Here is a 27,556-nt window from a genome sequence, read left to right on the forward strand (position 1 = left end):
GCTTATTTTTCAAATTTGATTTTACATCTTTTCTTCACTTTCGGCTTTCGTAACGGCACTGAAAAATGTCGTCATATTACGACTCATTTTTGTGTATGGGAGAATTTTTTTTTTTGAGTATAATGCTGAAGACAAGAGACCCCACAAGCTCAATTCCGCACAATTTGATATGCGACATAAGGTTGCGAGGCGGAAAGTAGACAGCAGCAAGCGCAGAAGACAAGCGAAGGTTCGAAAATTATAAATACCCCAACAGATTGAACATGACTTGGTAATTTTTAGTTGCCGTAGCATAGCTGGTGGCGCACAATCTTCATATGAAGTAGGTAGGGTCTCATATTTTATGTTTTAAAGAGGGGAGGTAATATTTTTGTGCTGGAAATTGTGCGGTGATTATATTCAAACATTTTCTTTAATTTTTTACATGTAAATTTTAACAGATTTGTACTTTTAGAACTAAAATATTATATTTTTCTTCCGCTGAAGTTTAAAGACTCTTTTAAAGACGGTTTTAAAGACTCATATAATTTCAGTGAAATAATTTCGGTCAAATGCCGTGTGTATTTACTCCCATTAATACTGAATAGTGTCTTATTACCTTCATCCTCTTTCCACCTTCCCCAAATTTCTCACCACTGCAACGCTGCGTGAGTTCACGCAGACACTGCATTGCTCCAGTGCGTCGCCTCTAATGAAGCGCAAAAGCGGCTTGTGGCCGTTCTCACCTTTCGCATTTGTCGTCTCATCTGCATCTATGTTGTCACTTATCCACTTTTGCCAATCGTCCGGAATTGATGCGTATATGAACGGGCACGCAATTTCTAAGCCCAGACTAGTTTGTTGTTGTAGTTGTTGATCGGGTGTTACCTTGAATTAACAACGCTTAAATGCGTAAAATCGGATTGTAGTGTGCGGCATATCACATGTAAGTACATCTAAGCTATAATTTATATCAAATATAATTTACAGTTATCTAAGTTATAGCCACATACATTATTTCAATATTTCTCACAAATAACGGACTTTGGGAGATTTTGAACTTTGTAGTATACATTTAGGCGATGAATTTAATAACCTATCAGGCACTATTTCATAATTATCAGTTCTAAAACCTGTTTCTGTTGTTTTAACGGTTTTTTTGCCAATATTTCGTACTGAAAATTATCAAAGTACCTCAGTAGTTCAAATTTAATAACAAACAAATGTTTATTTCGGTCTCATTACCATATTTTTGTTTATGAAATTACTCACTGTCAAAATGATTCGACCTAAAACTTCCTTTTTTCTTTCTGTTTTCAGTCTATTTTTGGCTTAATGACTCGCTAATTCGGTTTGCGTTTTGCGCACGAAAAAGTTGTTTCTCTTTTTTTGAATTATTTTGCGTGTTCATGAAAATTCGAAAGTCACTGCACACATTTGCTGTTGCTGGTACTTTACCCGTTATTCTACAGGGCGACAACAGCATTTTGCTTCGTTGTTTGCACTTGAACTGTTGTTGTTGTTAAGTTGTTTACTCGGTGGGTATGGAAAGTGTATAATGTACTCTAAATGAGTATCGAACGCGTTCTTATCACTAGCCGTACAGTAGCTTCAGACTTCTCAACTTAATCATAACATTATTTCAATTTGTAGGTTACTTGGGTGCTGGAGAGGAATCTTTAAAATTTTTGTTATTATTTATATGTATCATGTGTATGGGATATTGATAGGATGGCCACCAGTTTGCTTACGGATTTGTGTAAAATTTTGTTAGTGAGTTGAAAGAGATAACACGGTCTCCAAACTTGAATTTCAAAAATCGATTGTGCCTTTCGCTGTGTGGCTTGTGGTGCCATGCTGCTGGAACCACATATTGTCCATATCATTCAATTTTGAACAAATATATTCGGTTATCATTGAGCGGTAGCGACTCCAACTCACAGTTACGTGGCGGTCTTGACCATAACGGAAGAAGTTCGGCCTAATGACGTCACCGGCCCATAAATCGTACAAAACTGTAATTTTTTCGGAACGCAATGGTGACTCATGTAATACGTGTGATCCTCAAAAATATGGTGTCGTTTGCTGTCACTATCGTTCTACTTTTGTAGCGTTCCTATTGAAAACCCCGTTAAATATGGTCAGCTTGATGAGCTGTGTTGATTTACCCGTATCTGTCTGTGAGTCTTTCTTGTATATGTACGTCAATATCAGATATAAGATCACTATTGTAAATACTTGCCATGCGAGCTGAGCGCTGATGACTGATACATACATCATCCTCATCAAGTTCTTGTAAAAAAAGAAAAATATGTGATAAGATGTCTTCATGAAATTGGACATATGTATGTATATTATTGTTGAAGGAAACTATACAACATCCAAAAATACTGTTCTGATCAGACTGGGTTAACATATAGATGTTATTCAAACTAATTGAGCCAAATCAAGAAAAAACATATCTTCAAAAGAGACCATTTTCCTTATTAAGTAATTTTATTTCAAATTCAAGGTTGTTTTTAACAAACAACGTCGCTAGAAAAAGCTAGAAAAGCTGATGCTCCATGATTTTACTGTACACGGTTGCTGTAGTAGGAAATGTGACACTGAAACGTAAATTCCTGCTTTGGTTCACAGATCGTGAAACTTGAAGAATTTGGACCAATGAGAACGAAGTATTTGATACTGTTTCCAAGTACTTGGTATATAATGAATGCTCGCTTTACCGTGCAGTATGAAAAAATAGTATTCTTCAATATACATAAGCCCTCTAAAAGTGCATGTTGTCTGTCCACAAAGTTTACGGAGTAGAGCTTTAAAATGTCATTGCGATAATTGTCAAGATGCTCTAAAAAGTATCGGTTATATAGTACAGTCATGCAAAACATTCGGTCTCTGCTTACTTATAACAAAAATACATGAAGACTATCCCTTTAAAAATATAACCTGACTACATTAGAATAATCTGTGAAATGTCAATACAGCTGACTCTAAGTTTAATACATTTCTGTGGCTTGGCACTGGTGTAGTATTGGCAAAGAGACCGTAATTAGGGCCACTTAGTTCGAATGTTATTATTTGCTTTCGCATTTCCACCGCTGCTTATCAGGACCCCGGTAAGTGCAAGCTCGTGTAGAATTGTATTTTGAAGAGTTGCGAAAGCCTTGCCACATTGTTTACATTTTTCTTTACACTTAATTGCATTTGTTTGAGTGCATGTCAGGCGCCACACCCGCCACTTGCCCGGCTCGAGCTGCAGCGCCGGCAACAGCAACAGCAATGCACTGGCGTGACACCCCTCCGTCGTCTTATTTTGCAATTTGAGTAATGCGTCTGTTTTCATTTGGCTCATTCGCATGCAAATTGTAAGTAAAAGTATGCGTGTATGTGTGTGTGTAGATACAGACGTTCGGTTGTGAATTCAGACATTTTTCCGTTGCAGTTGCAGCAATCAACTTTTTGCATGACAAAATTGTTGCTGTTGTTGCCGTTGTTTTTATTTTGTTTTCAAGCTGAAATTGTTGTTGTTACTTTGTTTATCGTATGTCACTTGAGTGCTTAAGTAAATGAATGGAAATAAAAGCAAAACCGGTAAACAACACAAGCAGGTGAAGAAGAAGGATAAGAGTGAGAGGAAGAGCACGAAGAACAACACGAAGAAGAAGAGGCATTAAAATGCAAATGCGTTGCGTACAGGTGGCAGTATTTGGTGGCGCAGGGCATGTGAGTGCGCGGCAGCAACAACAAAAGTAACAACAACAACAAGTGAAATGTTCAGCTGGAACGAGCATTAACGCCGATGCGTAGGCACCTGATTAAGCAGAAATTATGCGATTACGCTTTGCATGCGAGCGTGTCAGTGGGTCGAACGGACGGACGGATAGACGCAGAGACGGACGGTATTCGGTGAATATATTCGCATAAATATTGCACAAATACACGCACATATGCACAGCAGTGTGTGTGTGTGTGTGTGTGTGTGTGTGGAGAAAACTGAACTTGAGCTGCTTGCAACAGTTTGCATACTCGCTCGCTCCGTGGCATGCGACATTCGCTGCGTGGCGTGCAACAAACGCAGCAGTAAATAAGCCTGCCAACAACCACACACATACATATACATGTATGTGCGTGCATGCGGCATTGAAGAGGAAAGGTCGTTGCCATAACGGACGAGCGACTTCGTAACGCCCCACGTGTCCCCGCCGTTCGGCTGTTGCACAAAGTTTTGTTGTTCTTGTTATGTTGCATGCATTCAACTGCCTACGTTACAGCAAAAGCTGTGCAATTTTCAACTCATAGAACGTTGCACCTCCCCTCTCGCCTCGCCGCCCGCCTGTGGCTGCGGCGTTGCAATGTGGTGCTGAAATCGAAGTGACAGATTGAAAGCTTTGAACTGTTAAGGAAACTTAAGATGGCTTAATTGCATATTTGCGTGCAACAGCCGCATGCCACGCGTACACATACACCCATACACACGCGTGCTTATTATTTTTGTTGTTGTTTGTGTGACGATACGTGTGCAAAAATTGACACTTGGTGGTTATCTCTGCGTCAGTTGTGCCCGCTCGGCCGCAGGGGAAATGCATTACCGCTTCAACGCCCCTGCCGTGTCTTTCCGTCAGTCGCAAGCCATTTGTTGCAACTTCGGTTGACATTTCGAAAATTGAATATTTCAAGATTAAGACCTTTGGCATGCGAAAAGTGCTCTGGAACTCTTCCCAACGCGTGACACATTATCCCTTGCTTAAGTGGTTTCTCAGCCAACGATTAACTGCAGTTCGTTGATGGCGGCGGGAGTATTTCAGTGAACCAGAGCATGTATTTATAAGGCAAACAAATAGTTCGGCGTTTCGATGATGCAAATTTGCAAGGTTCTGCGGGTTTTAGTCATCCATAAATAAGATTCGCTTGCCAGAATATTTTATTGTGATGTTGTTTGGCGAGATTTTATTCCAAAGGTACAGTTCTATTGCAAATACAAAAAATATCTCTAATATCTACTTTAATTTAATTTTTCGGTAATTAAATATGTATTTTAATTAAAAATATTGTCATTAAGAGCGCCATAAGTAACCAATCACAATAGATGAGTCTGATTTCCATGTTGAAAATCCATCTTCGTCATCTTAAAAAACATAACTTTTGTGCTGGTAGTTCGTTGGAATATCAATAAGAGGAAAACTAAAAGGGAGTTGAGGCAATACTATACATGACGTAACACTGGCTTTGACTTTTTTTCAAAAAAGTAATAATTTGAAATATTATTTTTTGAAGGTTTAGGGAGAGAAAGTTATTAGAAATAAATTATATTAAAATTCGAGAACAACGCGACGGGTACGGTAAAGCCTAAGTAAAGGCCACAAAAGTCAGAAAGTCATTTAGCAAGAGTGAAAAAATATTTTGACGAACGTTGCTCCGGAAGCATAAGTCTACAGGTCTTAATATTTTGCTTTAATGGTGTAGATCTTATTTTTCTTTATTGACGTAGATATCGCTTAAACGGTTAAAACAGGTACTTCTCCACCATGTCTTTCTAACGGAGTGGAGGTCTTCCTCTCCGACTCATCAAATGTTGTCATCTTCCATGCCTCTGCACCATATAGCAGGACGGAAATAATGAGTTCATGGAGTTTTGTTTTTGATCGTCGAGAGAGGACTTTATTTCTCAATTGCCTATTCAGTCCTAAGTAGAACCTATTGGCAAGAACTATTCTGCGTTGGATTTCAAAGCTGACATTGTTGTTGGTGTTAATACTGCTTCCAAGATAGACGAAATTATCTACGACTTCGAAGTTATGACTGTCAACAGGGACTTGGGAGCCAAGTCGCGAGAGCGACGACTGTTTGTTTGATGACAAGAAATATTTCGTCTTGCTCTCGTTCAATGCCAAACCTAATTGCTTCGTTTCCTAATCCAGTCTGGGGAAAGCGGAACTGAAGGACGAAACCACTTGTAGAAGGTTAGGTAAGTGAAGAAAGTTCTCTGAGCGCCATTCACTTCGGAGTAGTCAACAACGATTCTTTTACATATGGCTAAGCAGCTCACGACTTCTGCTGTTAGACCATGCATCCTCTGTGTAGCCAAAAAATATCCGTTTGAAGGCGAGGTAAGGAGAAGGCGAAATATTTCTCCCCAAGATTGTGAGCCGGGCTTGGAACCCTTCACGTAAATTCCATGAAAAGTCTATTACGGAAATCTCAAGCGTAAACGGTCGTGGTTGAATCACGATGAGTCGATGCAAAGGGTGGCCATGGGAGTTTTGACGACCAGGCAGGTTTTTCTGAGTGTTTGGTGGTATTAGCAGCTTTGTATGAACTGCTCTCCTTCGGCCAAAAAAATCCGGACTTGTACTGTCAACAATTTGAATGTCGGAATAAAGCAATAGCTCAAAAGCGGAGAACTTTGGCCGATAGGAGCGGAACTATGTTCCAACAGTACTACGCCGGACTACATAAATCAAAAGTGGCTCTGGTGGTACTGATGCGAGATTCTCATGCATTTACCTTATAGTATAGATGTGTATTTCTTGTTACCAAAACATAGACATACATATGTATGTATATATCTTGAACAGAGTAAGATGTCATTTGAGTCAAAGTCTGAATAAAATATTTGTAGGCTGATCTTGCACTCAGTTGTCAAACGAGCTACCGCAAAATTTAAGATTGAATTGTTATGGAAGCTATATGCTATGGTAATCCGATCTGAGCAATTTTTTCGGAGATTATGTTATTACCACGTCGCCACGTCAAATGCGAAAGTTTTCCATACAAGAACTTCATTCCCATCGTTCGGTTTGTATGGCAGCTATATGCTATAGTGAGTCGATCTGAACAATATCTTCGGAGATTACATTGTTGACTTAGAAAATAATCTATACCAAATTTGGTGAAGATACATTGTAAAATGTGAAAGTTTTCCGTACAAGAACTTGATTCCGATCGTTCAGTTTATATGGCAGCTATATGATATAGTGGTCCGATATCGGCCGTTCCGATAAATGAGCAGCTTCTTGAAGAGAAAATGACGTTTACAAAATTTCAAAACGATATCTTAAAAACTGAGGGACTAGTTCGTATATATACAGACAGACGGACCCTGTAAGTGCAATAATAAAAAAATAAAAAAAAAAAATATTATAACAACTTCACCAATTTGCAAGAAAAGGCTTGTTTTCACCCGCACTGAAATATATTTGTTCTTTGACATATTTGCCTCTCTTATTTTTAATTTCTTCCTGAAAAAATTAACTAAATTGAAATGGCGCTACTCTCCCAAATCAGCCGCTATGTGCAACATCCAAAGAGAATTTTACACTCATTGGCTGCAAAGAAAATAAAAAAAAGGCAACAACAACAAGGATATAGCAAACGGGCCATTGTAAGTGTGAAATATTATATGAATGAGTTGTTGCAGTTGCACTTCGCATAATGAAACAGCTGTCGATATGAAATATTCAGTTGTTCGCGCTTTCGAGCCAAATGTGCAACTACACATCGCCCGCTGCCAACGCTAACTGCCGAATGCACAAATCAGCTATGCCATTGCATCCACACAGAGTTGCAGGCTCATGTGTGTGCATTGGTGTAGGATTTGGCAGCGTATTTTCGCGTATGCATCAATAGTTGCATGCCACATTGCCAACACCATTTCATTTTCGGCGCATATTTTATTGCGAAATGCATTTATTTGGCTGCTTTTCTTTTTTCACTGATGTTGTTGTAGCGCATGTGTAGCTATTGGCACTGGCGTTGCAGGCAACATTGACAGCTAAGCTGCTAGTTTTTAGTTTATTTCAAAAGTTGCACAGCCAACGCTTGTTTTGCTTTGCGGATTTCGTACACAAATTTGGCAAACGGCTGCCGAAGAGCTCGAGTTGCGGGGGAACGTGTGTGTGTTAGACTATGTGCGCTGCGCAAATTCCTCATACGCCCCGTCTGTCGGCGCGCTTGCCACTGGTGCGCGCAATATCCGAGCTCGGCGTTCTGCGAATTTTTTATTATAAAATATGCACTCATTTATAGAAATGCAATCAATTCTGTGCATGCATACATACATGCGTTGCATATGTTGCAAGCTCGACATGCGAAAGCATTTCGCGCGCTTTTCATGCGTTTCCAAGTGTGTGTTGCATAATATATGTATACACACACATGACGAGCGCCAATATCGGTATGCTTGTGTTTTTTATAAAAAAATAATGTTGTTGTTGCATTGTATCACGTTGCAAGTTCGTTTTTAATGTATTTGCAGCTTGTTTTGATGTTGCTGTTGTTGTCGTTTTTCTGCAATTTCTCCTATGCACATAACGTAAATGTTGCATGAACACATTTCATGAAAACCCGATACTCGCCACACCACCAACAGCCAGCGAAGCGCGCAAAAATGCATATGTGGCATGGTGAGTGTTCGTGCTTGTATGTGCGTGTGTGTGTGAGCTTATTATTCAATAGAGCAACTAACATGCTGGGCGGATTTCGCGCCACTTTGCCGAATGCAATTTATTTTCGCAGAACTTCGTCGTTCTTTCACTGCCTCAATTTATTTACTTTATGCTTTTTTGGAGCACTTCCTAAAACTCCTTGCTTTGTCTTGTGCATGAATGTGTGTGTGGCTTTGTTTAAGTATTGACTGACTGTGTGCCGGGGCATTTCCGGCGCTCATTGTCTGCCAGCCAAGTGTCGAAAAGCGGATTTTCTGCAATTTGCGCGCAACGAGGCTGAATTTATTTAGCGACGCCAGCGCAATACTCATGCACACACACACACACTCATAGGTGGCGCAGGATGTGCTTCGCATTTATATATGTTGCACGTTTTTGCCGCTATTTTCAAATGGCGTCCAACTGTAAGTGTTCCGGCTGTGTAACACTGAGCTCATTTCTGCTCACAGGCACACACACACACTGGCTACTGCATATGCCGTTATCGCCGGCAAGCAAGCTCACGCAACTAATGCGATAAATTCCCGAGTGCACGACTTCTTCACACCTTCCCTTTCGTTGCACAACGAATGCCGGTCAAATCTGACAACTGCAAGCTGCAAGTAACGGAAATCGCCGACAAACAAAAAACAGCATAACGGAAGCGGATACGAGTGTCTTAAGGAAGTGCCGAAATCAGTGTTGTGTAGTGTTGCCAACAGCGGATGTCGAAAATGCAGCTCTGGATCGCCACGGATTTATTATTGTGTTTAGCGTCGGGCGAGTTTTATGCCACGAAGTAAGTCTAAAATTCGTTTAAACATATTTTTTTGTTGTAAGGGGCGTTAAATATAAATTTGTCAAAATGACTGGTTTACTATCTCTAAATTTAATTAAGGTATCTTAATATTATTTTATAACATTTCTATCTATCCTTGCCATGACTAAAGGCGAATTTTTGGGTAGGCTTGATGTACAGCTATCTGCCACATTAGGGCCGCAGCGCCTCTACGAAGCTTGTCCAAGCCGCAGCACGCACGAAGGGCAGATCAGTAGAGTCTGCACTCCTTACACTGGTTAATATCGAAAGATCTCCTGAATATAAGGAATATGCTCTTGGAGCATTCCTGAACATTTCCGGAGCGTTCAACAACGTCTCTACCGGATGTAAGTATTCTGAACAGTATCCAGTCAATAGGTGTTGATCCCGCTATACAACGCTGGATCAGGAGCCTTTTGACCTCTAGGCGGATAAGAGCAGCATGGAACGACGCTAAAATAGAAGGAAGACTAAAGAAGTACTCCTCAAGGTAGGGTGCTATCTCCACCTGCTAAGGAATTTGGAAGGCAAAGCCCCCAAGATAGTGGCATATGCGGACGGCATTGCCATCTCAATAACGGGAAGGTGTTTACAGACCATTAGCAGTATTATGCCCACCACTCCCACTGGGCATCTAAAGCGGGTCTGGGGTTGAACGCGGTAAAACGGATTGGCTGGTGTTCACAAGAAATCACAAAACTCTTCTTTGGAGGTTACTGTCTACAAATGGGATACAACTCTTTCTCAAGGACCACACCAAGTACCTTGGGGGAGTGTGGACGGAAAACTGTTGTGGAAGCAACACTATTAGCATCTATACTGATGGCTCGAAAATGGACGATGGAGTTGGTAGTTTGGCATAATGCAACCGTGATAAACATTTGGAAACCCATGCATTGTCAAAATACGAACGAGCTACCTGGGTGCAAGATTGCAAAAGTCATGTGCAAAACGATAGATCGGAAATATACAAAATTCCTATTGACACTCGATAGAAGAGACTACAGGAACATGATCGGAATACTGACTGGTCACTGTATGGTGCTGGCATATGCTCGCAGAATGCGGTTGACAGATCAAGAAGACTGCAGGAAATGTTTAGAGCAGATCACCAGGGAAACAATGGAGCATCCTTAAAGCATCTGGGGTCTCCAAAATATGATACACTGTGGGACTTATCGACATTGAGGCGACAGGGTCTGTTAAAATTCGCGTCAAGCGCAGGCTCCTAAACGATGACTACACTTCTTGGACTCCACCCGATATCGCAAAGGACCCAACTGTGCAATGCGTGGCTTATTGGCTTACCAGATTAACCTAATCTAACCTATTTTAAAATTAATTTATTTCTGATTTGTGATATTTTTCGATCGTTTTAGGTTAATGTATATGTTCTACGGAATTTTTGTTTGGTGGTATGCATTGGAAAAGATCACACTCGCATGTTCAATGGGCGCCTCTTATCAGTATTTGTGGTGCAGTACAACCATAGCACCGGTGGACATAGTCTGAAGGTGGATGACCCGAAAGTTGCCTTCAGACTCAGAGAATCAGGGTACTTAGATGACTGCGGGTCTGAGCACTCCGAAATCCTATCACACTTTGATTTCATGACTTCGAGAAAGACTCGCTGTAGAAGACGAGCTGTGAGCTTTCTCATAGATATATCAAAGCTTGCGAGGAGGGAGGCGGACGAGGGCTACAGTTTTAGGTTTTCTGATGATTATACTATATAATTACAGGAACTTTTTCGTTTTCAAAGAAGAACGGAATAAAGCAGTTCATTATTGCAGGAACATGAGTTTGCAGAATAATAAGAATTATAGAATTATTAGTTTTTGGAAAGCGCTCATAAAAGGGGGGATGGCGTAAGCGGAAAAAAGCAAGCACCCAAGAAAATGACGTGAATGTAATCAGAAAATGAATCACAAAATTTAAAATAATTCTCTAAAAATAGTTGAATTGAGAATGAGCGTCTCTATACTATGAAGAGAGTAACAAACTCTTGAAAATCACAGTAGTAAAGTAGTTGCACTTAAATATTAAAGTTTGGAAAAGATAAATTGAATAAACACAACACCTTCGATTGTACACTTCAGTAATAATTAAGCACTCGAGCAATTGAGCCAGTCGAAAGACAAAGGAGCAAGTTCATTTTAATCACCTGCAACGCCCCTTTCACACTGCTCCCAACTACCAACTACCGGAGCTATTTCAACTGCTGCAACAGTGAAGTGAAAGTATTCGTGCGGGCAAGGCAACCCTGTAGTAGTTCGAAACTTTGCGATGACTTGCTTTTGCTGTGGAAAAATTTTACTCAAATACCGAGTAAATTATAGCCTTTAAGGTGCTTGTTTAAAAAGCAATCTCCTGGCCGAAGGCACACAAGCAACTCCAGCAACGCACATTAGAATTTCGCCTTGAAAAGTGTGCGTGTGTGCGAGTGGTGGCACAGAATGAAATAAAAACATAGAAAATCGATTCAATTTTATATCCGCCAGCCAACAAATGCACACATACACACTCACCGGTACCAAAGCCTTCGTGCAACAGGAAAAAAGCTGTCGCACACACACAACAATCAATGGGATGTTTGAGTGTGTGAGCAGTGAATGCAATTGTTCCATGGGAAGCTCAACATTTGTCCTTTCGTGCGATCGCAATCAGTGTGAAACAATACGACGCCCCTCACTGCCCCCTCGCCGGCATTAGTTTGCCAACCTGCTTGCGTATCGAAAAAATCAGCTTTTGTATTACTTGCATGCTACACTTTCCTTCCTGACTTCCTTCCTTGCACTGCTTCCTTTCCACGTACGAGTGTGTAGTTTTTCTGGCTATGGCTAGCTGCTCCTCGCCACGCCGCTGTTGGGTCTCGCCGCCGGAATTTTTCCAACGAATGCGTTATTCTGTAGCAAAGTGCTAAAAAGGCGTCACAAAACGTAGCAAAGCAGCAAATTATTCGGGCTTGTTGTGTGTCTACAAATGGCTCATTGTGTATGTATGTGGCTTTAGCGTAAGTGTGTGCGTGTTCGGTCACATTATTTAGTGGCATTGTACAATTGTCAATTTTATATTATTTATATGGGAAAGCATCGTCTGCAGCCACTTGCTACTACTTTTTGTCGCCATTTTCTGGTATTTGCGAGAGAATTAGCTACACTCAAGCTTAAAGTGTGATGCTAAGGCTTTATTTCTAAGAAGATTTTGTCTACTTTGTGGATTAAAGAGTAGTGCATATTCCTATATTTAAAGAAAAACGAGCATGAATTCCATAGATATTTAGAGATAAATAATATAAACGATTTTTTAATGTTACAAACGCAAGCTTTTTAAAAGTTTAACCAAACTTTGGAAGTAGATTTAAGAGAGAAACAAAGAATTTTAAGAGATAAATCACACCTCTCTTATTTAATTAATTACACGAGGTTGCAAATACTTAAACATTTACGAGGAGGTTCCCTCCACATATAGGTTACGGGCGTGGTACGTTATGCATCAGCGTCGTGTTTACATTGTTCAGGTGCTCCTGATGGTCGTGGTTTTATGTTTATAATGAAAAAAGCGAGCCAATTTGGATCGAATGTGAAGGTAGTGATAACAGTTTCCTTTAATTGCAAGGCATTGTGCATCATGAGTTCTTGCCAAATTGCTGTACAGTCAATAAAGAACATTACCCGAAAATTAAGCGCAATATGCTCGAAGCAATCCACTAGAAACACACGGATTTGTGGAAGAACAAAAATTAGCTTTTGAAACACGCATTTAATGGCACATTAATGGTGCCACAGCCACCATATATCTAAGATAGAGAGACAGATAGAAAATTATTACGGTTTCTCTCTCTCCTATATCCACAAAGGTCCAGCACTCTGAACAATTCTAGAAGCTTGCTGGGAGCGATAGATGTGATGTGATCCCTGTCCACGCAGATGGAACTAAGGGCATTGAGCCTGCTTCTACAAGTTGCTCATCAATTTAGAATCTGGTATTCTGCAGGCTATGCCCATGTTGAACAAGTGCTTCTTAAGCCTGCAGTGACCAATATAAAGCGCGACAAGGAGATGAAATTTGCCCCGGTGGTGGTTAATCATATCTCTAAATCTTGCTAGGTAACACGGTTCAGCCTTCCTATAAACACCTCCACTAATAGCGATTTGACTTCATAAGTTGAGATCAGTTTTAGTGCCTATCGTTGAAAATACCGATACGCTGGTTGCGATAGTTGCGTTTGTGAATGATTTCTGCACACCGCCTGTTGCAATGCCTTCTGAGGTTTTTGAGCCGTCACTGTACCACTGGATAGTGCTGCACCTCAGTAGTAGGTCGAGTGGGGAATCACTTCACTTCGCCTTACTGCGGAGAGTAATTTTAAACTTCTTTGTGAAGTTTACCATCTTCGTAACGCCGTCCCTTGGAAGAAGGGTCAGTGGTGTGTCTTTCCCTAAGGCCTTCATTTGTGGAAATAAAATTATCTTTTCTTTGCCATAACTCTCTGCTGCCGTGAACAGCGTGATATGCTTCGCTGCCTGTTTGATCACCAGATGGAGCGGTGTGAGCAAGTGCATATTGCTCCTGAAGCGCAGACGGAAGAGAGTTTCTCCAGCATCGATAGTTGAAGACCTACCGAAGACCATTGCTTCCATGCCTAAGCATTCGATCTAAAATGTCTAAGCAACTGCTCCATAAGTGATAATAGGCCTTGTCTATTCCCCTGTAAGGAGCCTAATGTGAGCTTTAGAAATTTTACCTCTTAAGATACCTCCAACTCCCTACCTTCAAGTGTTAGGGGCCTCAAGCCCGGAAGAGATCATCGCTTTGTGAAAGAGACGACGGTGATTTTTGACGGGTTGATGTTTAACCTTACCGTACACCATCTGTTAGCTAAACTCAAGCCCCCTAGGACTATGTGACGGAAAGTATTCGCAAACTTACCTGGTACCATTATGAAAATGTCATCGGTGTACTCCTGGCAACGAATCCCATTGTAATAAGCAACTGAAAGAGCTCATCTACTATTAGACTCCATAGAAGGGGGATAGAACTCCACCATGAGGGCACGGCAATATATCTGTGATGATTTCTTTGAAGGAGACAAAGGGAATACTGAATTCGCGATACTTTTAAATTACATTTACCTTCATGATTTCTTTTGCTAACGAATTCTCAACGTATTTCAATCCAAAAATTCCTTATTCGAGTTGATCCTTAATTACAAAAGCGTTGAGCCGAGCTTTTAGGCACCTTGCCTAATGATGAATCAACAGCAAGTTGAAGATACAAAAGGGATCAAAAAATTATTGCAATATGTTGAATATTTTCGGGGCAGATTGCCACATAAATAACAAGCTTTTCAAATTTGTAACAAAAACTTTGGGCAAAGGTTGCCACCTGTTCAAAATGTGTTAAAATGAATTAGGGAAGTAAATGAGACATTGCCGCTATACGAACGAAATACAGGTTGCTGTCAAACGAATTTTTTTGCAGGGTTGCCACCTGTTGGCCTTTTTCTAAAAGTTTGCATTTTTCCAACTTCCACCTTATTTTCTTCAAAGACAGAAAAGCTGAAAAACAAAGTGAAAATAATGAAATAATCAATGTTTGGAAAATAAAAAAGAAGAAGAAGAAAGACACTAAGAAAAAAACAGCAGCAAAGAAGCTAAGAACACAAGGCAAGCAAAGTACATATTTTTTATTTTTTTTTGCTTTCTTGATTTCTTATTGTTTGTGTTGTTGTATTTTTTATTAATGTTACATACTTGTTTATGCTTTGTATATTTGGTTTTGCCGCAGCGCACATTTCCCGACTTGCAAATATGCCGCAAACGGAGCATAAAATTATTGTGTTGCATGAAATTTTTACAAGTTGCAATCAGTTTGCCATGTATTTTGTGCTTTTTGTGCGATGCCTGATCTGAGAATTGTACTTAGAGGAGAAATATGCTAAAATGCCTATTTTTTGTTGCTACAACTTAACATTTTCCGCCGCCGATGTACTTTGCAGCACAATGCAGTCGCTTTGTGGCACATTATGTCTTGCCGCTACATTGTTGCACACGTTAATTGCGGCATTGCTAAATCTACAATAACAGCAATAAAGCATATTAACGCCGTTGCACTTGACTCGCACGTTGCATGGCCTTATCTTGCTCTTTGTCTGTCTGCGCATAAATACACGCCCCGGCGGCCTAATTATAGTTTTTACACAGAAATTTCGAGGGCACTGTATCGTGTATATGTTGATCATGGACTAGCTTATGTCTTCAAAGTTGTTAATTATTTCTTGCTTTTCGCGGAAATTCCCACTCGCAGTCGAGGCTCTTGCGCACCCTTTATTTTGCGCTCAACTGATTTTTATGCAAATTTCCAATTTATCGAGAACTTCGAGTGTTTTTGCTTTTGAAATGTTGTATATTTGAATTCTGCAAAACTTTCTCGACTTGCAAGCGGAAATCAAGCAACATAATTAGTTGAATACATATGTATGTACATACAAAAACTGTAGCTTCTTACACCAGTTGATGGCTTAATTGATCGCGGTGTCCAGCTGAATGCTGGAATTTCATTAAATGCACGCATACATAAACGATATACTAAGATGATTTAAAACAAAAAATACAGTGTTGCCAGCTTTCTAAAAAAATTTAGAAATTATAATTAAATGATAAAATTATGCAAATAGAAGTTTTTTGTAAATTTCACATTTTACTAATTTTTGAAAAGGTTGCCACCGGTTTTAAAATTGAGTTCAATAATATAGAGAAGGCTTAAGAAGGCTTATAACAATTACGGTAACAAGTATAGTTACATATTTGAAAAAGCTTTTAGCTGAATCTATTTTTGAGAAAGGTTGCCACCTGTTCAGTTCATTTCAATAAGTATTCGAAGTATTGCCACAAATAGTTTTTAGATAATTTGTACATTTATGTGGCAAATAACAGATTTGCTGTTGCTGTGACTAAAATTTGTACATACGTAACTCGATATGCGCTGCAGGTAAGCGCCACATATTTGTGGCACATAGCAAAGTGTTGATATGGAGATTATTGCAGGTACTACAGGCATTGCCGCGGTGTGGCATGCTACATGCATCACTTGCTGCCACCCAAATAATGCAAAGCGCGCATGTTTCAGCTGCCCTGCTGACATAACCATGCACATATGTATGTAGCCTAGCTCATCTGCAATTGCGTTGCATGCTACAAAGTGTTGTTGTTTCGGTTTTTCGATAAATTTTTACAATTTTGTTGCCTTGATGTTGACTACACGCGCTACTGCTGCAACAACCGAAATGTGTTTATGTCAGCAGCGGCCACAAAAGTGTTGCAATAAAACATTTTAATCATTTAACGGCCATACTTCACAACAACAACTACTGTCCGTAGTTGCAACAATTGCGAATGCGGCTGACGAGGCGGGTGCAGGTTGCATTGCTGATTCGACAGCGATTTTAATCACAGTCGCAACGCATACGAATGTTGTAAATTACCGCTTAATAAAGCCACAACAGCAGCCGTTGCATGCCAAGAATGTGGGTGCGAGGCGGACGCTACAGCGAGCTGTGGCGGCATAGTTGCATACATGCCGTTCATATAATACATACCTGCCACATATGTACGCCAACGTGGCGATGCATTGGTGAAATGCATATATGCATGTGGCTATGTGGCAGGCAACGCGTTGTCATGCGAGTCATCCACATTTTCATTAAGTGAAAGCCAATAAACAATTTAATCGGGTGCAATAATCGATTACAATGTTTGCACCGCTCTTTGTGGTGTTGCAAGTTCGTTTGCTTTAACGATATGAGTACAAAAACAAGAAAAAATATTAACTTTGGATGCAGCGAATCCATAGTTTTTTCACAAATATGAAAAATTTCATACAAGCACTTTATGCCTACTAAACAGTTTGTTTTACAACCATATGTTATAGTGATCCGTTATGAACAATTTTTTGGGAAATTATGCGATCGCTTGATGACAAAACTCATGCCACATTTGAAGAAGATATCTCGTCAAATCAACAAGTTTTCTATGCAAGGACTTTATTCGGATCATTCAGTGGTCCGATATTGACAGTTCCGACAAATGCGTAACTTCTTGGGGGAAAAACGTGAGTTGAAAATTGATATCTCAAAAACTCAATGACTATGTACATATACAGGCAGACGGTTCGACAGACGTACATAGCTAAATCGATTCAACTCCTCACGTTGATCAGTTCTATTGGGTAGTTTTCGTATTCAACTTATTATTTTTTTTAATGAACTTAAATGAACCAAATATGTACTATTTTTGTCGACCGCTTTTTGCCATTTTTCCGCTATAGACATTATTCCATCAGTGTACAAATTTTCAAGTTTCTTGGTGAAAAACTGCAACAAGTAATTTTCACAGGCTTCTCTTGAAGCCAACTTTACTCCATTAAGGGAGTTCTGCATTGACCGAAACAAATGGTGGTCCGATGGTGTAAAGTCACGGCTATATGGTGGATATATCAAAACTTTCCAGCCAAGCTCTACAAGCTTTTGCCTGGTCCTCGAAGATGTGTGTGGTCTAGCGTTGTCCTGATGGAAGACAAAGCTTTTTCTGTTGATCAGTTCTGGCCTTTTTTTTTTGATTCCTTGCTTCAATCTCATCAGTTCTTGCTAATAAAATGTAGAATCAATAGTTCAACCAGGCTGGAGCGGATCATAGTGAATGATTCCTTTCCAATCCCAGCAAACACACAGCATAACTTTTCGAGGTGTCAATCCTGGCCTTGCGACCGTTTGTTGAGGATCACCACGCTTGATAATGATCTTTTCGGCAAATTGTTGTCATGTTTGCATCACTTTTCGTTTTCTGTTACTATTCGCTTCAGAAATGGTTCAATTTCATTTCGTTTCAGCAAAGAATCGCAGATGTTAATTCGGTCCATTAAATTTTTCGCAGATAATTTATGTGGTACCCAAACATCGAAACTCTTTTTGTAGCCAGCCTTTAAATGGTTCAAAACCGCTTGATGATGAATGTTAAGTTCCTTAGCTTGTCAAGGCTGCATATGTGAATTTCTACATTATTTTCACTAATTTTTGAACAGCTGTAACTTTCTTCCAACTTTTTCGAATTTAATAATTAAATTTTCTGGTTAAATGATGCTTAATTTCATCTTTCCAACACTATATGGTATGACACAATGTGATTGGTATCACTGGAGATATACGACTGCAACAACATCTTGACTAAACCCGAAAATATTTTTTCGACTATCCAATATATACTTCATAGGATCCCCGACGTTTCCTTCTGTGTGCCACAAACTTCCTGGCAAACATAATATACCCTATAATAATAATCAGGCAACCCCCACCTATAAAATCTATTTTCAATTTAAGCGCCTATCTCGCTTATCCTTTCTAGAGTATTAAGTTATGGCAAATTATGTGCATGTGAGAGTAGGTAGTTCGTGGATCGATACTGCTCTACACAATGCTCTCTTGGCTTTTTATCCTTCTCCTATTTTAAGTTGTGGCAACTTTTTCGCTTAATAAAATAAAATTCAATTTCCAATTTCACAAACAGATTTTAAAGCAATTTTATATGCGTTCGAAAGTAGCTGGCCGGCCAGCGCAGAAGCAAGCGCACAACCAAACAACGGGAAATAAGTGTAAAAGCAAAACTTCAATTTAAGGGCTGCAAGTGCAACAAAGCTAAATCGTGTAGTAAATACTAATAAAATGGAAACTAGCGGCAACGTTGGCAGCGCCAAGGACTTATCTTCGAGATTGCGACAAACTTACGGCGAATGCCGAGGTGCACCCACAACAACAATCCGCCGCGGAAAATTCATTTTCTAAAGAATTCGATGCCGTGGTGCTTAAGACGCGCCGAACGCCATCACAGCCATTTGCGCGCCAAATAGCAACCTCTTTAAGGCAGGTCCATCAAGGTGGGTCAGTGAGATCGGTAATAATTTAGTAGTGAAAAAAAGTGCTGATATAAAAATAACTACTTATAATGATGATTTGATAATAAACTCAGCTTTAGTCTTTTTACTTGATCTCACCGTTCCGGGTTTGGTCCATATAAATAACTCCGTTTCCCCAACCGACCCCTACTAATGTGTGGCTTCTTGTGATTCAGCGGAATAATGTCTGCGCCACTTGATCGTAATGCGTGGCACGTTGCAACTGCCAATGACAGCCAGCCGTTAAGGCTACGACAATACGTGGTCGCGACGGTAGAGTATGTACTTTGGTCCTTTGGTACTTTAGCACTTGTGGACATACAGATCCTAAATATATACTATATTTTTATCTTTTAGCACAACAACAAGAGGGCGTGGCATTACAATAGCAATGCGTTGCTATGAAGACAAAGTGCAAGGAATTGAGTTTAAATGCAGTTAGTCTCTATTTCCGGCTTTCCCTATAATTTCTCCTCGACATACTCTACTCTGGTATGTATAAGAATTACTCCGATAAATAAAGAAAACAACTTGCAACATTTTATGTGGCATGCACAACGTTTATGTTTACAAAAGTCCCAAAATAAACAATATTTTTCTCAATTTTTTGATTCAAGAAACATATTTTATTTTGATATCCTTTTTATCGACCTGTATAATAAACATGAGGATGGAGTCATGTGTAGAAGTTCACGCAAGGCCAGAAACGATTCTTTTACATATGGCTCAAGCAGCTCACGACTTCCGGTCTTTGACCAAGTATCCTCTGGGTAGCCTAAGAGTATCCGTTCGAAGGCGAGCTAAAGTGAGAAGGCGAAACATTCCCATAGGGTTGTGCGCTGGGTTTGGGACCCGCCACGTAAAAAGCCCACCCCAATGAAAAACTACCAACAGCCTCGGATGAGAAACCCCCCTTTTGATGACGACCATGGTAAACGAAATAAGGACAATGATATTAGGGCATGCACCTGGACTGTCCGGTCCCTTAATTGGGAAGGTGCCGCTGCCCAGCTGGTTGATGTCCTCGGGAAAATAAAGGCTGACATCACCGCCGTCCAAGAAATGCGATGGACGGGACAAGGACAGAGACGAGTAGGTCCTTGTGGCATTTACTACAGTGGCCATATAAAGGAGCGCAAGTTTGGTGTGGGATTCGTGGTGGGAGAGAGATTCCGTCGCCGAGTACTATCATTCACTCCGGTGAATGAACGTCTAGCCACAATCCGCATCAAAGCGAGGTTCTTCAACATATCGCTGATTTGCGCCCACGCCCCGACGGAAGAGAAGGACGATGTGATCAAAGATGCCTTTTATGAGTGCTTGGAGCGCACTTATGAAGGCTGCCCCCGCCACGATGTCAAAATCGTGCTTGGCGATTTTAACGTCAGGGTGGGCACAGAAGGTATCTTTGGCACTACGGTCGGTAAATTCAGCCTCCACGATGAAACATCCCCAAATGGGTTGAGGCTGATCGACTTCGCCGGGGCCCGAAATATGGATATGTGTAGTACTAGATTCCAGCATAAGAAGATTCATCAAGCTACCTGGCAGTCTCCGTATCGAAAATTTAACAACAAGATCGATCATGTTGTAAATCTTTTGCAGCACCTTTCTCTCGAAAACCCGCAACGTCCACTCATCAGTTGTTGTCATCGTCCAAGCCTCTGCACCATATAGCAGAACGGGAATTATGAGCGACTTATAGAGTTTGGCTTTTCTTCGTCGAGATAGGACTTTACTTTTCAATTGCCTACTTAGTCCGAAGTAGCACCTATTGGCAAGAGTTATACTGCGTTGGCTTTCCTGGCTGACATTGTTGGTGGTGTTTATGCTGGTTCAGATATACATAACCAACTACAACTTCAAAGTTTTGGCTGTAACAGTGACGTGAGAGCCAAGTCGCGAGTGTGACGACTGTTTGTTTGATGACAGGGGATATTTCGTCTTGCCCTCGTTCACTTCCAGACTCATTTGCCTTGCTTCCTAGTCCAGTCTGGAGAAAGCAGAACTAACGGCGCGTCTGTTGAGGCCGATGATATCAAATCATCGGCATACGCCAGCAGGTGTACACCCATATAAAAGATTGTACCTGCTCTATTAGAAGGATGCAGTCATGTGTAGAAGTTCATGCAAGTGAGGAAAGTCTTCTGATTGCCATTCACTTGGGAGTGGCCAGAAACGATTCTTTTATATATGGCTCAAGCAGCTCACGACTTCCGGTCTTTAACCAAGTATCCTCTGGGTAGCCTAAGAACATCCGTTTGAAGGCGAAAACATCCCCGACATACGGTTGTGCGCTGGGTTTGGGACCCGCCAAGTAAAGAACACCCCCAATGAAAATTAGCAAAATTAGATCCACCGACGAATAAATTCTCAGCACTACAAGTTAAAATGTCATATGAACTATTAATGATACTTTTACAAATATTAGTTAATTTATTTTACTCTCCTACCTTAAGCTAGGTGCTCTCGACTTGTCGCCTACTTTCCAAAGTGTTTATTTAGTTTTCGGCCTCAGCAACACTGCGCAGATGTGAGAGTCCGCGTGGTCATGTTTTGAGGCCTTTATTTTGTTGCACGAAAAGCTTCGTGACGCAACACTGATACCCTTACAAGAGCGATTCATGCCAAGCCACAAACTTCCCTGCAGCCGGAGTCGTCGACGCGTCTGCCTATAGATTTGCTAGTCACATCGACTGCGGCTGATACCGATACTGACACTGATGATGACGTCTTGGTTGAACGTGCGGTTTTGTGATGGTGCAACAATGTAGCTGCAAGTTGATGCGAGCGGATGAAGAAGTTCTTCGTGCAATTTCAATGTCAGCAAAGCCGCTGTCTCTCCACCGCCGTTGATTATCATTCATGCGCCGGCGTAATTGCTCGTCTTCTATTTACATACATACGTGCAACCGATGAGTTGTGATGCACACGAGTTGTGGCTCGCGGGTGAGTTGCACAACGCGGTCAAAGGCGCGCGTAGTAACAGTAAGCGCTTGATACATTCTGCACTAGTAGATCCATAGACCGGCTATGATATAAATTTATTGGTTCTGCCTCTTGCATTGCAACTTGTACTTACTCGTCTGCAGCAAAGATTTTCTTTACTTTATTTCAACATTTTACCTTCATTTTTGTTTCGGCAAAAAGTTAATTCATGGGAACAAATGACGGAAATTAAGTGCGGCATCGGCAGGTATTTGCGCGGGGTCCACAACGCCTGTAATGATGTTTGTCGATATGCTATTGTTGTTGCTTAGTTCACGAGTTGCACGCGAGGGGCGGCGTGAGCGCGGGTTGCCAGGGCTGCGCTTGATTGAGCTTTATGGGTGGCCCGTCCGTGTTGTGTGTTGACTGTTGCGCATGCGCAGCTGCCATTATGAAATTATTGCCGATATTAAAATGATGACAATGAATTGGCCATGCAGCTGAGACTAGTGCAACTCACTAGCAAACAAGAAACGAAAAAACGTGGCAATATTCTGTACATATTTTCATAAAGTTATTTTTAACATTTGCGAGAAACACAAAAAACGATTAAAAGAGCTCTGTGCGCGAACGCGTCATTAGCGAGATGTGTGGCAAGTTGCCATGCTTGCCACAGATGTTCATATGTGCAGCCCCTAAGCTGCTTGTCGTTGTTGCATGTTGTTTTATCACTTGACATGTTGCTGTCGCTGTTGATTAGCTGGCTTTCCTAGTATTTACTCAGTGTCAGCGCGTCGTGAGCTGTGCTGTAGCAAGTTTGTTGTTTCGAGACTTAATTACTGTACAAGAGTATGAGAAAACCATGAGATGAGTGCTGAAATTCTAATGAGATATAAAAAGATTCAAAAAAGTGCAAAAAAGTAAATTGTTTTGCCAGATGAATAGCGTGTAGAGCGAAGCCGTGATGCTTAGCGCAAAATTTGTTGCAAGCTGGAATATTTTCATGATATAAGAAAAAACAGTTTATTAATGCAAGCTGTATTTGATTTTAAGAAGATTTCGTGAGAGTCAAATGTGAATCAACTCACATAATACTAAGAACCACAGTTTCGCAAAAATTATGCCTTTTTTACTTTTGGTTGCCGCCTGTCTCTTTTAAACCAACATACAAAGATATTATAAATTACTTTGAAATTAAAGAGCGCTTAAATGTTATATAAAGTGATCGTTTTCCTTCAACTGACCAAAATGAGTTTAAGAGTTTCTACGGATATGGCTTCAGCAGCCCCAGAAACGGCTACTATGGGGAATAACGTAACACAAGTCCATAATCTTGTATTGGCAGACCGGTGTTTGCAAGTATGCAAGATGGCTGAGGGATTTCAAACGACTTAGTAATGATTTATATTCTGCATGAAGTATTCGGAATGCGATAGCCGTCAGTGAATGCCGCTTATGATCGCTTTGGGTAATTATGGTAACCGTGGGACCAATACACAGGAGCATGTGAAGTTGTTTCAGCGCAATCTGAAGGACTTTCTGCTTAATTTCATCGTGACTATGCCAGCGGAGAGACATGGATGCAGTCACATATCTAGACCAAAAACAGTCTAAACAGTCAACACCGCTGACTTGCTCCGAAGAAAATGAAAACTATCGTGTTGGCTCGAAGAGGTATATCCACTGATCAGTAGGATTCACAAGGTTTGATTTACAGCGACTTCGTTGAGAATACATGTTATGACAATGCCAGCACCGTATGCTTCTCAGTTTGGCTTTGTGCACGTTTTTTTGTTTCCGACTAGATAAAAGTTACTTGCCTGTCGGAATATGAGTCAAATGAGTGTCTAACTTGAAGAAGTCCAGTGAAAATAATCATAAATTTAAGACCAATTCACTTTTGCTCGAAATGACCACCTTTTGCATTAACTATGACCTTGAGACGGTCAAAAAACGAATCGCAAGCTGTCCGAATGTGACTTTCCGGAATTTTTGCCCACTCACGGACAATGGCTTTCTTCAGCATCTCGAGACTAGTGTATTTTTTACTTCGGACCTTGCTCTCCAAATGATTCTGAATTTTCAAGTACTTTTTTTTAATAAAATTAGTCGTACATCATGAAGGTACGTTCAATATTGACTTCTAAAGCTTGGAGAGTAGTCGGTTTTCTTGTTAAAGATCAATGACTGCAAATAACCCTACAAGAAGTAGTTTAATTGTGTTAAATTACAACTTTTTGGATCTCACAATAATTTTAAATAATGAAATATCCAAAATTTTTCCGCTATAGCTGTTGCTGCATGTGCTGTGTGGCACGTATCCACATCTTGTTCGAACCAGATGTTGTCAAGATCAACTTCTTCTATTTGCGGCCATAGAAAGTAGGATATTATAGATCTACAGGGCTCTCAATTGACTAATCACCAGCTGCATTTCGTAAGAAGTATGGACTGATGATTTCACCAGACCAAAAACATCCCTAAACTGTTAATTTTGATGAATGTGATGGTTGTTTTTTAACTTTTAAGCAATGGCTTTAGTATATCTATTGGAAAACTCGGTATATCCCTCTTAAAAGATATTAAGCTAACAAACAATTCTCCATTTTTAATTTTCATTTTATTTTGTAGCCTTAATAAAGGTTTGACCAGCCTTGTAAATGAATATATACATACATATTGCATCGCCATAAAATGAAGGCAATGCAAGAGGAGGACTGGAATTAAAACAACAGAGAACAAATCGAAACAAATAGATACATACATACATATATACACTTTGTATGTGAGATCAAACTCCCAACAAGAAGTTGGTGAATAAATAAATTAAAAACGTTCGATTGCATTTAGACATCAGCACCAGTTTGCAGCAGCACACTCTTATCTCGAACAAAAGCAAATTAACAAAATATTGGCAATGAACCTGCAACATAAGCTACATATGTATATCATGAGGATCTGGCGATCGCTTCCAAGCTGGGACTCACCGCCTTGCCACATGCCTGTTTGCATGGCGGGTTCATTGGCTGTCATATCAGCCGTGAAGATGTGTCAGTTTTAACCACTAATACACTCATTTCGCGGCTTAATTTGAACAGCAACAACAACAACAACAGGAAAGAGTAACAGATCAGCCGCGTTTTGAAAGGTTGCCGGCACCACAAATAAAAACGATAGTGTCGATGTTATTGTTGTTGAAGCGCTTGAATGCTTAAATTTCCGCCGCTGCTCATAAAAGCAATAAAAAATTGTAATAAGAAAATCGAAAGATAAGCAAAATGGGTGGCAGACAGTTGCCCGCGCATATACCGAAGCGCGAACACACAAAGTGATAAATATCCCAATACGAATTTGGTTGTTGCAACCTATTGGATATGTATAAGGGCAACATGCAGGGTTACATTCATTACTTTTTGGTGCAAGCGTAAGTAGTTGAAATGCGTCTGGTTTCTAAACAACAATTTTTTTAAATTTTGGACTCTCTATTTCGGTTTTCTGAGCGCTTCTTTTTGTCTTGTTTTATATTTAGATAAATAAAAATTAATTTAGTATCATGTGACTTCTGTATGCTTTGACACAAACAGCACAGTAATTCTCGGTGCGCGACACACTTCCAGCTCCCACTGGGTAGTTGAGCGCTGCGAAGGTGTGAGATTCATCGCTGCCGTCGCTGCATTTGCAGGTGTTTTAGCAGCAAATTAAAACTATACAAAAATGCGCAACACAAGAGCAAAAAAAAAATTAAATGAACAAATCTCTGCCTTCGACGATGTCGCTTTAAATGCAATCGATATGTGTTGTTTGTTGTTGCTGTTGCCCAAAAATGTAATCAAAAGCCTTTTAAATTGCCAAACAAACACTGCAGTAGGAACAACGTGCCACACACACGCGCACACCTGCACTGGTGCAAGCGCACAAAAGTCAACCTGTGTCGCAAGTGGCAAATGCCAACGCATTTCCAGCACAAAAGCCCTTGAAAGCCACAAATATGGCATTGCTGGGGCACGCCTTTAATTGCCCGTCAAGATAAAGCTGCAAAGCAAATCGAAGCGGCTTGCGCAGGCGCGCACGCTGATCGCCGCCTTAACGAATACTTCTTGCTACAAGCGCGCCGCTTTAAGTCGCTGTATTTGTAACTGAGTGTATAGTTTGTCGGCAGAGTTGCATTTATTTGCCTAATTTTTGAGCTACAGTGTCGCGTAGAGCTGTCTTTGGTAGTGAAATGTTTATTCTATTGGCAATTATTACCTTTAACTAATATTGATCATAATCTTAGTAGGCGTCAAAGGTTTTTTACCATGAGTTTAGAGTTAACTGAGCAGAAAACGGAAGACCAGCCCATAAACACAAAAAGGTTGAAGAAAGGGTATCACTCAACTTAAGGGAGATTGAGATCACTGGTAATAAAATTGGATTCCAAATTAAAATTTAAAGAACACTTGGCGTATACTTCTGGTACACCAAACAAAAACTGTAATGCTCCATTGAGAAAGATGAGCAATAGAGGCTGCCGTCGATACTTAATAGCAAAAGCAATGAGTTCCGTGATATTGTATGCAGCACAAATAGTGATATAAGGACTAAGCATAAAATCATATGCAAGACTAATAAACGTAGTGCCTGGGTTTTCTGCAATCCATGTAATAAATGGTTTCTGAACGATCAAGCGATGCTGTTGAAATATTAGTCAGCATGCTGAATATTGGAACGAATTCTCGCGACTATACCAGTTATCACAGACGTCTTCTTCTTCTTTACAGCCGTAGACTTGAAATTCCTCCTAACTCAAATACTGAGTGGGCATTAATGCTTTATAAAGTATCGTTCCAAATTAATTATAATGTTAGTCCGTATTGCCCGACGTGCATAGAAGACTCTGAAGACATATGTTCAGAAAAGTTAAATCTACACTCGGCGGTAATTTATCGGTGGAAACTTTGACAACCCATATGGCTTCTGATAAATGTAAGGCTGTCAGCGAAGCGTTAGACCTAATTATGACAAAACTAAAAACTTACAACAGCCCATTTGATAAAAGAGACTTCAAAGTCTTATTCTTTGTCCCGAAGTAATACTTAATACGCCGCTTCCGTAGGAGAGTCGTAAGTTGGGAGTAGGTTAAGTTTAGCGGATTAAAGTTTTGCACTACGGCTTTCGATACTTTCCTCTACTGTAAAAAAAGTTATAGGGTTTTATCGGTAGTACTGATTTTCTTCCACCGCTACTGTACTTCGGACCGTCTGGATTTGGTAGAGAGCGTTCCTAGCTAACGAACGAGCGGCTGGTAAGTTGTCTTCGAGCACCTGGAGAGTCAGAAAAACAGGAAACGTGTTTCTGTGAGTGGTACAACAGACAGACAGATACGTTTGATATGATCAAAAAGGCTTACCCAGATTTTGATTCAGCAAGAAGTAGTGTGTTTCGGTGGCATCAGGCCTTTTTGGAGGGCCAGGATCAC

General features: G+C 40.4%; 1 long non-coding RNA gene across 1 annotated transcript in view; it reads right to left on the reverse strand.

The window, feature by feature from the left end:
- The window catches only part of LOC120774319, a 47,163-nt gene extending 24,245 nt beyond the window's left edge, over positions 1-22,918 (reverse strand). The window contains exons 1-2 of the long non-coding RNA XR_005705232.1: positions 21,624-22,918; positions 14,155-14,783 (exon numbers count right to left, since the gene is read on the reverse strand). This is a non-coding gene — a long non-coding RNA (uncharacterized LOC120774319). The remainder of the gene's footprint in view (positions 1-14,154; positions 14,784-21,623) is intronic.
- Positions 22,919-27,556: the final 4,638 nt, after the last annotated feature.

The sequence above is a fragment of the Bactrocera tryoni genome, chromosome 4, assembly GCF_016617805.1.
Source record: "Bactrocera tryoni isolate S06 chromosome 4, CSIRO_BtryS06_freeze2, whole genome shotgun sequence".
NCBI lineage: Eukaryota > Metazoa > Arthropoda > Insecta > Diptera > Tephritidae > Bactrocera > Bactrocera tryoni.